Genomic DNA, 12,139 nt, shown 5'->3' on the forward strand with positions numbered 1-12,139 from the left:
ACAGAGATTGTCGGCTTGAAGCAAGCTATGGTTACCTTGTAAATCTCAGTCAGGAGGATTAAATTGTATTAAGAAATTATAGTGGATGAAAATAAATAAAATATAAAATAGGATAGTAATACTTATGTAATTCATTGGTGAGAATTTCAGATAAGCGTATAAAGATGCTTTCGTTCCTCTGATCTCTACTTTCCTGCTGTCTTCATCCAATCAATCCTACTCCTTTCCATGGCAAGCTTTATTTAGGGCATCACCGTTGTCAATGGCTACATCCCATCCTCCTGTGAAAATGGTCCAATGCGCTGTCACTGCATGGCTAATCATCTATCGGTTCTCGATCATACTGGAATAGGATTTACTATCCTTTTGCATCTGTCACTACGCCCAGCACTCGCGAGTTTGAAGCTCGTCACAGCCATCCCTTCCCAGATCCTACTCAGAATATCACAGACAAGGTTTAGACTTTCTGGATCTCAGGAATGGCCATCCATGGGTTCTAACTTATACCACGAAGACGCTAATAACTCGGACTCGGTCCCCTGTATTAGATATCCAAGAGATATCCATTCAATCGAAGGTAGAACGGAAGTGGTTGTCAGGCACGCGTTCATAGGGGAATGATGATGACTTTGTCACGATCATCACATTCATGTTGAAGTGCGAATGAATATCTTAGAAGCGGAATAAGTTGAATTGAATAGAAAAACAGTAGTACTTTGCATTAATCTTTGAGGAACAGTAGAGCTCCACACCTTAATCTATGGTGTGTAGAAACTCTACCGTTGAAAATACATAAGTGATAAGGTCCAGGCATGGCCGAGAGGCCAGCCCCCAAACGTGATCTAAAGATGAAACTAAAGATGTTCCAAAGATGTAAATACAATAGTAAAAAGTCCTATTTATACTGAACTAGTTACTAGGGTTTACAGAAATAAGTAAATGATGCAGAAATCCACTTCCAGGGCCCACTTGGTGTGTGCTTGGTTTGAGCTTGAAGTTTACATGTGGAGAGGTCATTCTTGGAGTTGAACGCCAGTTTGTGATGTGTTTCTGGCGTTGAACTCCACTTTGCAATTTGTTTCTGGCGCTGAACGCTAGACTGCAACATGGAACTGGTGTTTAACGCCTGTTTGCGTCATCTAAACTCGGGCAAAGTATAAACTATTATATATTTATGGAAAGCCCTGGATTTCTACTTTCCAACGCAATTGGAAGCGCTCCATTTGGAGTTCTGTAGCTCCAGAAAATATACTTTGAGTGCAGGGAGGTAAGAATCTAACAGCATCTGCAGTCCTTCTTCAACCTCTGAATCTGATTTTTGCTCAGGTCCCTCAATTTCAGCCAGAAAATACCTGAAATCACAGAAAAACATACAAACTCATAGTAAAGTCCAGAAATGTGATTTTTAATTAAAAACTAATAAAAATATGATGAAAACTAATTAAATCATACTAAAAACATACTAAAAACAATGCCAAAAAGCGTATAAATTATCCGCTCATCACTTAGCCAAGAGTCTTTTCCTTTCTTTTATTAGTTCTTGGCATTTACTTTCTTGTTGTTTACTTTTCTTGTCAATTATAAAATCAAACCCCCTTTTTCTTCATAGCCAATAATTGATCACTTTATTGCAATTCCTTGTGAGACGACCCGAGGTTTGAATACTTCGGTTATTTTTATTGGGGTTTGTACTTGTGACAAACAAAATTTTGATTGAGGATTGTTTGTTGGTTTAGAAACTATACTTGCAACGAGACTTCATTCGTGAAATTCTATACCGACAAAATTCCTTTCAATCAAGAAGTTCTCTCTTCTCTCTAGAATTAGGTTAGAATTAGGTTAATCTCTCTTAGATCTAGGTTTAATCTCTTATTTTCATCTTGTTTTACAAGTTCTTGTTCCTATATCTTTGTTCTCTTAAGTTTTATTGTTAATTTCTCCTTTGAGCCTCTTTTATGTTTATGAGCACTCTTGTTAATTTCCCTTTTCATTTAATGCAATTTATGTTATATGTTCCTTTATTGTTTAATTGAGTTGTTAATCTTACTTTTCTTGTATTGGGTAGTTGTAGATTTTATTCTTCCTTGCAATTTACCATGATTTTATCTTATACCTTCCAAGTGTTTGACAAAATGCTTGGTAGGATGTTAGAGTAGTTTTTGAGCATTCTTGGCTTGGAAAGAGAAATTAGACAATCTTGAGTTATTGATACCCAACTTATGTTGGTGATCTAGAGTTATTAGTTAATATTATTTCCATTGACTCTAATCTCTTGCTAATCCAATTTGTGAGTTGATTAGGACTTTTGGATTGAGATTAACTAGTCTTATTTGACTTTCTCTCAAGTGAAGATAACATTATACCTTCTTCTTATGTTGGAGATGACTAAATAGGATTAGCTCTTGTTAATTATTGTGTTATGATTGATGACTAGGATAGAAAGCCTATATTCTCACTTGCCATGAATGTATCTCTTTATTAATTGCTTTCTTTATTTGTTTGCTTTACTTTTCTTGTCATTTATTTTCTTGCCCTTTTTATCAACCCAACCCCCTTGAACTTCATAACCAATAATTAGGCACTCGATTGCAATTCCTAGGGAGAATAACCTGGGACTAATACTCTCGGTTATCTTTATTGGGTTGGACTTGTGACAACCAAAAATTAACCTTTGATTGAGTGTTATTTGTCGGTTTGGAACTATACTTGCAACGAAGTTATTTCCTCTAACCGAGAAGAAATTCCTAACCGACGGGTTCTACTACATAAAGTTTTGGTGCCATTGCCAGGGAATTACAATGCGTGCTTGTTATTGGTTATTGTACATATGTTAATATTGTGAATAGTTTGCTCTTTTGTTGGTTTGCTTCTTTGAGTTAGTAGTTAGATTTTATCTCTTTGTTTCTTGTTGCTTTTTGTTTTTGTTTTTCTACTATGAATTCTCATCCTTTTGGCTATGAGTTTGGTTCTAACTATGTTGTAGGGAATGGAAGCTACAATGAGGATATACATCAACGATAGGACAATCAAAGGTGGGAGGAGGCTCAAGCATTTGATCAACCTTCATGGCAATAACCTCCACCAATGTACTATGATCAAGAACCATACCATGATGCATACCAATCTAATGGATGTGGTGACCCTCATTGTGGTTGTCAACCACAACTACCACATATATATGACCCATTCCCTCAACATAGCCCTCAACAACCCTACTCACAAACCGCATACCACCATTCACCTCCATACGATCCTAATCCATATCCACCATACCAACCACCTTATGAACCATATGAACCATACCTAGAACCACCACATTTCCAACACCAATACTCCCAAGAACCACTAATTCCATATACACCACCTCAAGATTTTCACCAATATGAATCACCTTCTAACTACAATACCTTTCCCTCAAACAATGAACCTTCTCTTCCACCACTGGTGCAGAATTTATAACCCACAAACTAACTGGCAAGTGCACCGAGTCATACCAAGTAGTACCTCAAGTGAATGAGGGTCGATCCCACGAGGATTGATGGATTAAGCAACAATGATTGAGTGATTGGCTTAGTTAGACAAACAGAAAAGACTGTTGAGAGTTCAAATGCATCAAACAGTAATTTAGATAATTAGAAAAGCAAGTAGTAAATTGGTGTAAATAATATGGGAGAAAATAATTAAGGCTTCAGAGTTATCTATCTTCCGGATTGACTTTTCTTACTAACTATTTTAATCATGCAGGATTCAATTCATGGCAAACTATATGTGACTAAACCCTAATTTCTTAGACCTTTTTAGTCTCCTCTAACCTTCATCAATCCCCAATTCCTTGGTCACTTAATTCCAATTAGAGGGTGAAGTTCAATTCTAGTTTATATGCCACCAAAACCCTAATTACCTAAATATAAGAGGATTATTTGTCACGTATCTCGTTAAGTCTAGAAATTAGTAGTTTAGGAGAAATTGTTTTCAAGCTATTGTTCAAGTAAAAAGATTTTCTAAATTATATAGGAACTCAATTAGAACCAAGGTCATACTTCCGTTCCACCCAGATTCATAAGATAAAGAACGAAAATAATTCTTGAAATAAAAATCAGTACATGAATTAAAATAGAAAAGTAATAGCATTAATCCATACAATAGACAGAGCTCCTAACCTTAAAAATAGAAGTTTAGTTGCTCATGGTTCAGAGAGAAAAACTAGGATTCAAAAAACTGAAAAGTGCAGAATGAGGTAGAAGAGAAGAGATCAAAAGCCCGAAGGGCCCTTTTATATCTAATCCTAATTAATGTAAAGTATATTTTCTAGAACTAAATAATATCTTTTCATATTTTAAAATAAAATAAAATAAAATTTTAAATCAAAATAAAATAACTCTTCGTGCATCTTCACTTGGACGAATGGGGACCACTTGATATGCTAAAGGTAGCGCCAAACTTGGAGAATCCAAGTTTAGATTCGTTGAGGCCGTTTGAAATCTTCAAGTTTCTCTAGCCGGTGGCAAACTTGAGGTATCTCAAGTCTGGCTTCATCAAGTCCGTAAGCACTCCTTCAAGTATCCTTGGTTGGCGCCAAACTTGAGATATCTCAAGTTTGGCTTCAAATGAACCACATGCAATCCTTCAAAGTTCTCCTTGCTGGCGCCAAACTTGAGGTATCTCAAGTTTGGCTTCAAATAATCCGTGTGCATTCCTTGGAGTTTTAAGTGTGGCGCCAAACTTGAGGTATCTCAAGTTTGGCTTCACTGATGCCGAAAGCAATGGGGCTTGTGTAGTGCTCCTGGCGCCAAACTTGGAGAATCCCAAGTTTGGCGCCATTGAGGCCGAGTGTGCTAGAGATGAAGTGTGCACTATTATATATCATTGGAAAGCTCTGGAAGTTAGCTTTCTAATGCCATTAGAATCACGTCAATTGGACTTTTGTAGCCCAAGTTATTTTTGTTGGAGTGCAGAGAGGTCAGAGTTGACAGCATCATTCACTTTCTTCTCTTTTTCTACAGAAACTCCATCAAATCTATCTGAATGCTACCTGAAATAAATAGAATTGCACACAAATCAATGTAGCATTCATAGTGGCTATAAGATATTTAAATCTTGATTAAACTTAATAATTTAAATGCAAATTCACTAGAAAAAGATAGAAAATATGCTCATGCATCACAATACCAAACTTGAATTGTTGCTTGTCCTCAAGCAACCAAAACTAATATAGGCCTTGAATGTGAATTTTCATGAGAAGTGAGTATTCAATTAAGCTCCTGTCTCTTCTTAGATTGGAGTTTATATACTGCAATTTTGAGTCGTTTTAGCACTTCACTATCTTTTGAATCCGAGGAGTGTCACTTTCATTTGGAATTGGAATCTGGATAATATTATGAATTCTCTTGTCTTTATACTTTGGTTTAATCCTTGAATACAGAAAAATTTCTTTCATTCTCTTTTCTTTGGTGCTTTGCACCTTGAGTCTAGCCGTGACTTTAAATGCTTTGTCTCAAGTTGCACTTGACACAAAAACACCACAAGCACTTGACTGGGGAACTCTCTTTTGGTTCTGACTTTTCCTTCAGTTGCTCCCAGACAGCGGTGCTCAAAGCCTTTGGCATACTCTGTTAAATGCACTTGATCTCGACTCTTAATGATCTATCTCAATGATTACTTGACACAATTACACCATAAGCATATGACTAGGGAAACAACTCTTTGAGCTTTTAATCATGTCTGACCTCCCTAGTCAATGATGCTCAGAGCCTTGGACCTTGCTTTTATTTTTCTTTTGTTGTTTCTTTTGCTTCAAGAATTAAGCTTTTGTTTACTTCAGAGAATTTATAATAGTTCTCTAAATTCCTATTCCTTATGCACAAACATCTTTTGATTCAAATTCAACTATGCACTGTTCATATCATGCATTTAGAATCACAAATAATACCACCACATTTAAGTAAATAAGACTACTCTTAAATATAAACTCAATTTCTCATGCAATACATCACTTCTTTTCTTTTCTTTTTTTAGATTCAAGCTCAGTGAGCAGTACATGAGACCATTTTTTTAAACTAAAAGCCAATGACAGAATGAAACTAAATCTTAGAACTGAAAGTACTAAAGATCATGCAGGAAATCAAAGCAACAGAAAATAGAAGACAACAAAATAAGAACGGAAGGGAAAATAGAATGAAAGGAACTCAACCACCTCAGTTATGCTGGTGGCCATCTCATTCCTCCGGCTGTGCTCCTCCATGAAGAACATTCATCTACCCATGGTGCCACTGATGATAAGTTAAACAGAGAGCACACTCTACAACACCAAACTTAAAAGTTTGCTTGTCCCCAAGCAAAGAAAAACTCTAGGGTGTCAAAAATTCCTTTTAATTTCTCCTGTTCTTATTCTAATCACTCTGCATGACCAAAACACATGTAAAACATGAAAAATTCTAAAAAAAATTGAGATAAAGTAATTTAAAACCAAAACTAAAATAACTATAATGCTAAAATCAAAATAACTATAAAATTAAAACCAAAATAACTGCAAAACCAAGGATACTAGTAGCTGGGTAGCCTCCCAACAAGCGCTTCTTTACCGTCACTAGCTTGACGGTCAGCTCCTCTAAGGAGGAGGATCATAGGGGCTCAGCTCTTCACCCCTCACTGTGAACTTCTTTTCTGTGCTCTCATTGATCAACTCTATATGTTCAAGGGACAGGATCCTGTTCACTATATGAGGCAGGATTGGACATGTAGTGAATACCACCTTCATTCCTAAGGAGAAGTCTTCAGTGAGAATCTTTTTGTTTCTCCATTCCCTGAGTACTTTCTTCTTTTTTAGGAATCTCCTCCTTGGTGGATGATGCATTTTCGACACCAAACTTAGGTTTGATGTCAGAAAGAATTTTATTGATTGTCACCAAATGAGGTTTGAGTTGCAGATTCTGTTGTGCATCATCAGGGGGTTCTTGAAGGTTTGGATTAATAAGCTCAGTCTGCATACACCTCTCCTTTTCACCTACTGAATGCATATCTTTGAAGATATGAAAGACCAGTTGCTCATTATGCACTCTAAGCACTAATTCACCCACTTCTACATCAATTAGAGCTCTCCCAGTGGCTAAGAATGGCCTTCCTAGAATTATAGAGGCATTCTCATCCTCCCCCATGTCAAGAATCACAAAATATGTTGGGAGTTAAAACATACCCACTTTGACCAAGATATTCTCCACTAATCCATATGCAGGCTTTATAGATTTGTCTGTCATCTGTAATGCTATCCTTGTGGGTTGTGCCTCTTGGATTTGCAACTTTTTCATCATAGACAAGGGCATTAAATTGATGCTTGCTCCTAGATCACATAACGCTTTCTCAAAGGCTATGTTCCCAATGGTGCATGGAATTTGAAAGCTCCCTGGATCTGGCATCTTCCTTGGCAAGTTATTCTAAATGATGGCACTACATTCCTTAGTCAGGACCACTGTCTCATCTCCCTTCAAAGGCTTCTTCTTTAACAACAACTCCTTCATGAATTTAACATAGAGAGGCATTTGCTCCAAAACCTCAGCAAAAGAAATATTGATTTGTAACTTTCTAAAAACTTCCAAGAACTTTGAAAACTGCTTGTCCTTGGTCTCCTTTTGAAGTCTCTGAGGATATGATATCTTGGACTTGTACTCAGGAGCTTTAGGCAATGTAGGATGAGTGTCAAGAGAGACTGGAAGGGATTGTCTACACGCCTAGGAGGGGCGTGTACTACTGTGCCTTTAGTCTAATCTGGAGCTTCTTTTTCAACCGGCTCCTCAGTAACTTGTGCTTCTGTACTTGCCAGTTATCCAATTTTCAAGGTGATAGCCTTGCATTTCTCTCTTGGATTCACCACTGTATCACCAGGAAATGTACTTGGAGGCCTCTCAGGTATTTGCTTGCTCAACTGGCCTACCTGCACCTCCAAGTTTCTGAGGGAAGCTATAGTTTCCTGCATAAAATTATTTAATAGTGCTTCCCAATCAGTGTTCTTCTGGGGCTAAGAATTTGCTTACTGAGATGACTGAAACTAGTGGTTATTAAAATTATTCTATTGAAAACCGCCCTGAGAATTATTATTAAAATTATGTGGTCTCTGAGGTTGCTTTCTCCACCCCAAATTTGGGTGATTTCTCCACCCCTGATTATAGGTCTTAGCATATGGATTATTATTGGGGTTTCTAGGAGCATTCCCCATGTAGTTGACATGTTTAGAAGGAAATTGAACATAATCATAATTCTCACATTGCATAAAGCTACCAGTCATGTCATAAGGAGCCTCTTGAGGTACATTCTGAGTATTAATAGCTGAAACCTGCATCCCACTCAATTGTTGAGTAATCAGATTCATCTGCTCAGACAAAATTTTGTTCTGAGCAAGAAAAGCATCAAAAGCCTCTACTTCCAAGATGCCTTTCTTCTGAAGGGTCCCAAAATTCACAGGATTCCTGTTAGATGAGTAGAGATATTAGTTGTTAGCAACCAACTCAATAAGCTCAGTAGTCTCCTCTGGTATCTTCTTCATGTGCAATGAACCACCTGCAGAATTATCTAAACACATTTTGGACATTTCACATAAGCCCTCATAAAAGATATCCAGTTGAGTCCATTTAGAAAACATGTTCGGAGGGCATTGCCTGGTCAGCAGCTTGTATCTCTCCCAGGCTTTATAGAGGGTCTCACCATCTTTCTGTCTAAAGGTCTAAACCTCCACCCTTAGCTTAGTCACCTTTTGTGATGGGAAAAATTTAGTCAGAAATCTAGTGACCACCTTGTCCCAAGTATCCAGACTCTCCTTGGGTTGAGAATCTAACCACAGCTTTGCTCTATCCCTCACAGCAACTGGGAAGAGCATGAGTTTGTAAACCTCAGAATTTACTCCATTGGTCTTCACAGTATCACAAATCTACAGAAAATTAGAAATAAATTGATTTGGGTCTTCTTGAGAAAGCCCATGATACTAACAATTTTGTTGCACAAGAGTGACTAGCTGAGGCTTCAGTTCAAAATTGCTTGCAGCTATAAGAGGCACCGCAATACTTTTTCCATAAAGATCTGCATTAGGAGCAGTGTATGAGCCAAGAACTCTTCTAGGTTGCTCATTCTTATTTAGATTATCCATATTGGCATTCACAACACGATTCTAATCCATGGTGGACTCTGCAACTTCCCTTTTAAGAGTTCCACTCAGATTTTCACTACCTTTGTAAAGTCTAGCTTGTTGCAAGCGCCGCCTCAAAGTCCTTTAAGGTTCAGGATTAAAATCTATAAGAGGTTCTTTGTCTCTGTTCCTGCTCATAAACAGACAGAAAACAAGAAAAAATGGGATTCTCTACGTCAGAGTGTAGAGAATTCCCAGTGAAGTAACTTGTGTAAAAAAATAAAATGAAAATACTTACTAATTAAGGCTAAAAAATTCAAAAATAATGACCATAATCAAGCTAGAAATTTTGAAATTTAATAAGAAAATTAAAATGGAAATCAAAATAAAATAAACTAGGTAACACCAAACTTAATTTCAGAAATTAAGGAAAAACTAGCACTAGAAGTCAAAATTATAAGGCAGAATTAAATAAAATTAAAACTAAAATGCCTAATCTAAGCAATCAAATAACTAACAGTTGTCAGTCACAGTCAATCCCCGACAACGGCGCCAAAAACTTGGTGCGAAATTTATAACCTACAAACTAACCGACAAGTGCACCGGGTCGTACCAAGTAGTAACTCAAATGAATGAAGGTCGATCCCACGAGGATTGATGGATTAAGCAACAATGATTGAGTGATTGGCTTAGTCAGACAAACAGAAAAGAGTGTTGAGAGTTCAAATGCATCAAACAGTAATTCAGAGAATCAGAAAGCAAGTAGTAAATTGGTGTAAATAATATGGGATTGACTTTTCTTACTAACTATTTAAATCATGAAAGATTCAATTCATGGCAAACTATATGTGACTAAACCCTAATTCCTTAGACCTTTTTAGTATTCTCTAACCTTCATCAACCGCCAATTCCTTGGTCACTTAATTCCAATTAGAGGGTGAAGTTCAATTCTAGTTTATATGCCACTGAAACCCTAATTACCCAAATATAAGAGGATTATATGTCACGTATCTCGTTAAGTCCAGATAATTAGTAGTTTAGGAGAAATTGTTTTCAAGATATTGTTCAAGTAAAGAGATTTTCCAAGTTATATAGGAACTCAATTAGAACCAAGGTCATACTTCTATTCCACCCAGATTCATAAGATAAAGAACGAAAACAATTCTTGAAATAGAAATCAGTACATAAATTAAAATAGAAAAGTAATAGTATCACAATAGACAGAGCTCCTAACCTTAACACTGGAGGTTTAGTTGCTCATGATTCAGAGAGAAAAACTAGGATTCAGAAAACTTAAATTGCGGAATGAGGTAGAAGAGAAGAGATCAGAAGCCCGAAGGGTTGATTCTTTTCCCTTTTATATCTAATCCTAATTAATGTAAAATATATTTTATAGAACTAAATAATATCTTTTCCTATGTTAAAATAAAATAAAATTTTAAATCAAAATAAAATAACTCTTCGTGCATCTTCACTTGGACGAATGGGGACCACTTGATATGCTAAAGGTGGCGCCAAACTTGGAGAATTCAAGTTTGGCGTCGTTGAGATCGGATGAAATCTTCAAGTTTCCCTAGCTGGCGTCAAACTTGAGGTATCTCAAGTTTGGCTTCATCAAGTCCGTAAGCACTCCTTCAAGTCTCCTTGGTTGGTGCCAAACTTGAGATATCTCAAGTTTGGCTTCAAATGAACCGCATGCAATCCTTCAAAGTTCTCCTTGATGGCTTCAAATCATATATGTGCATTCCTTGGATTTCTGAGTGTGGCGCCAAACTTGAGGTATCTCAAGTTTGGCTTCATTGAGGCCGAAAGCAATGGGGCTTGTCTAGTGCTCCTAGCGCCAAACTTGGAGAATCCCAAGTTTGGCGCCGTTGAGGCCGAGTGTGCTGGAGAAGAAGTGTGTACTATTATATATTGTTGGAAAGCTCTTGATGTTAGCTTTCTAATTCCACTACAATCATGTCAATTGGACTTTTGTAGCTCATGTTATTTCTGTTGGAGTGCAGGGAGATCAGAGTTGATAGCACCATTCACTTTCTTCTCTTTTTCTACAGAAACTCCATCAAATCCATCTGAATGCTACCTGAAATAAACAAAATTACACACAACTTAAAGTAGCATTCATAGTGGCTAGAAGATATTTAAATCTTGATTAAACTTAACAATTTGAATGTAAATTCACTAGAAAAAGATAGAAAAGATACTCATGCATCAACCACCACCTTCATTGGACCAATCTCTCCAACCCCCAATGTAAGAACAACAAGAACTTCTAACTCGTTGCCCAAAGTAAGGGGAAGTCGTGGCTAGCTTAACCGAATTGATGAGTCAATTGGCATCATTGTGCTCAACTATCCAAGATACCATTGTTGTTAAATGTGGAGGATTAGTTGAGGAGCACAATAAGAAGGAGAATTTGGAGCTTCAAGGTGGAGAAGAGGAGTTGAAGCAAGAAGTGCAACAAGAGGAGGAAGCCAAGATTATTAAAGAAGAGGAAGAAGTAGTTGAATATTTAGGAGATGTTGAGTGCAAAGAGGAATCTCAAGTTGAAGAGCCTTCTTCCATGGCATTTGAAAGTGATGTCAAGGAGGATAGTGCACAACCTCTAAGGCACAATGTGATTGAAGAATTAGAAGAAGTGGTACAAGCAACAAGTCCTCCTATCTATGATGATTCTGCATCAACATATGATCCTTTTGAGATTGATGAATCCTTCCCCATTGGACTTGGAATTGATGTTGAGGTAGATTTCACTCAGCCTTCTATTTATGACTTGAGTGATGGGGTAGAGCTAGAAGAAATTGGTGAGGAAGAATTTGAACTTGAGGAAGCTTGGCAAGAGGTAGAGCTTGAAGAACCTTGCCAAGTGGTGGAAGCCCCTAGAAGAGGATGGACGGGAGTGGAATTCGCCTTGTCAAGATCATTGGAAACTCCTCCACCTTAGTTAGCATCTAATCCTTCATTTGAGTGGGTAAAACTCATTACTTTTAGCTTTATTATCCCAGTGGAATTTGGTTTACTTGAAAC

General features: G+C 37.2%; 1 non-coding gene and 1 pseudogene across 1 annotated transcript; one reads left to right on the plus strand and one right to left on the minus strand.

The window, feature by feature from the left end:
* The window catches only part of LOC148549056 (uncharacterized), a 55,834-nt pseudogene extending 46,701 nt beyond the window's left edge, over positions 1-9,133 (minus strand).
* On the plus strand, positions 8,627-8,734 carry LOC148549059 (small nucleolar RNA R71). Its single transcript, XR_015897261.1, has one exon. It is a non-coding gene; the product is annotated as a small nucleolar RNA R71 (small nucleolar RNA).
* Positions 9,134-12,139: the final 3,006 nt, after the last annotated feature.

The sequence above is a fragment of the Arachis ipaensis genome, chromosome B8 (genome assembly GCF_059453495.1).
Source record: "Arachis ipaensis isolate K30076 ecotype BB chromosome B8, ASM5945349v1, whole genome shotgun sequence".
NCBI classification, from domain to species: Eukaryota; Viridiplantae; Streptophyta; class Magnoliopsida; order Fabales; family Fabaceae; genus Arachis; species Arachis ipaensis.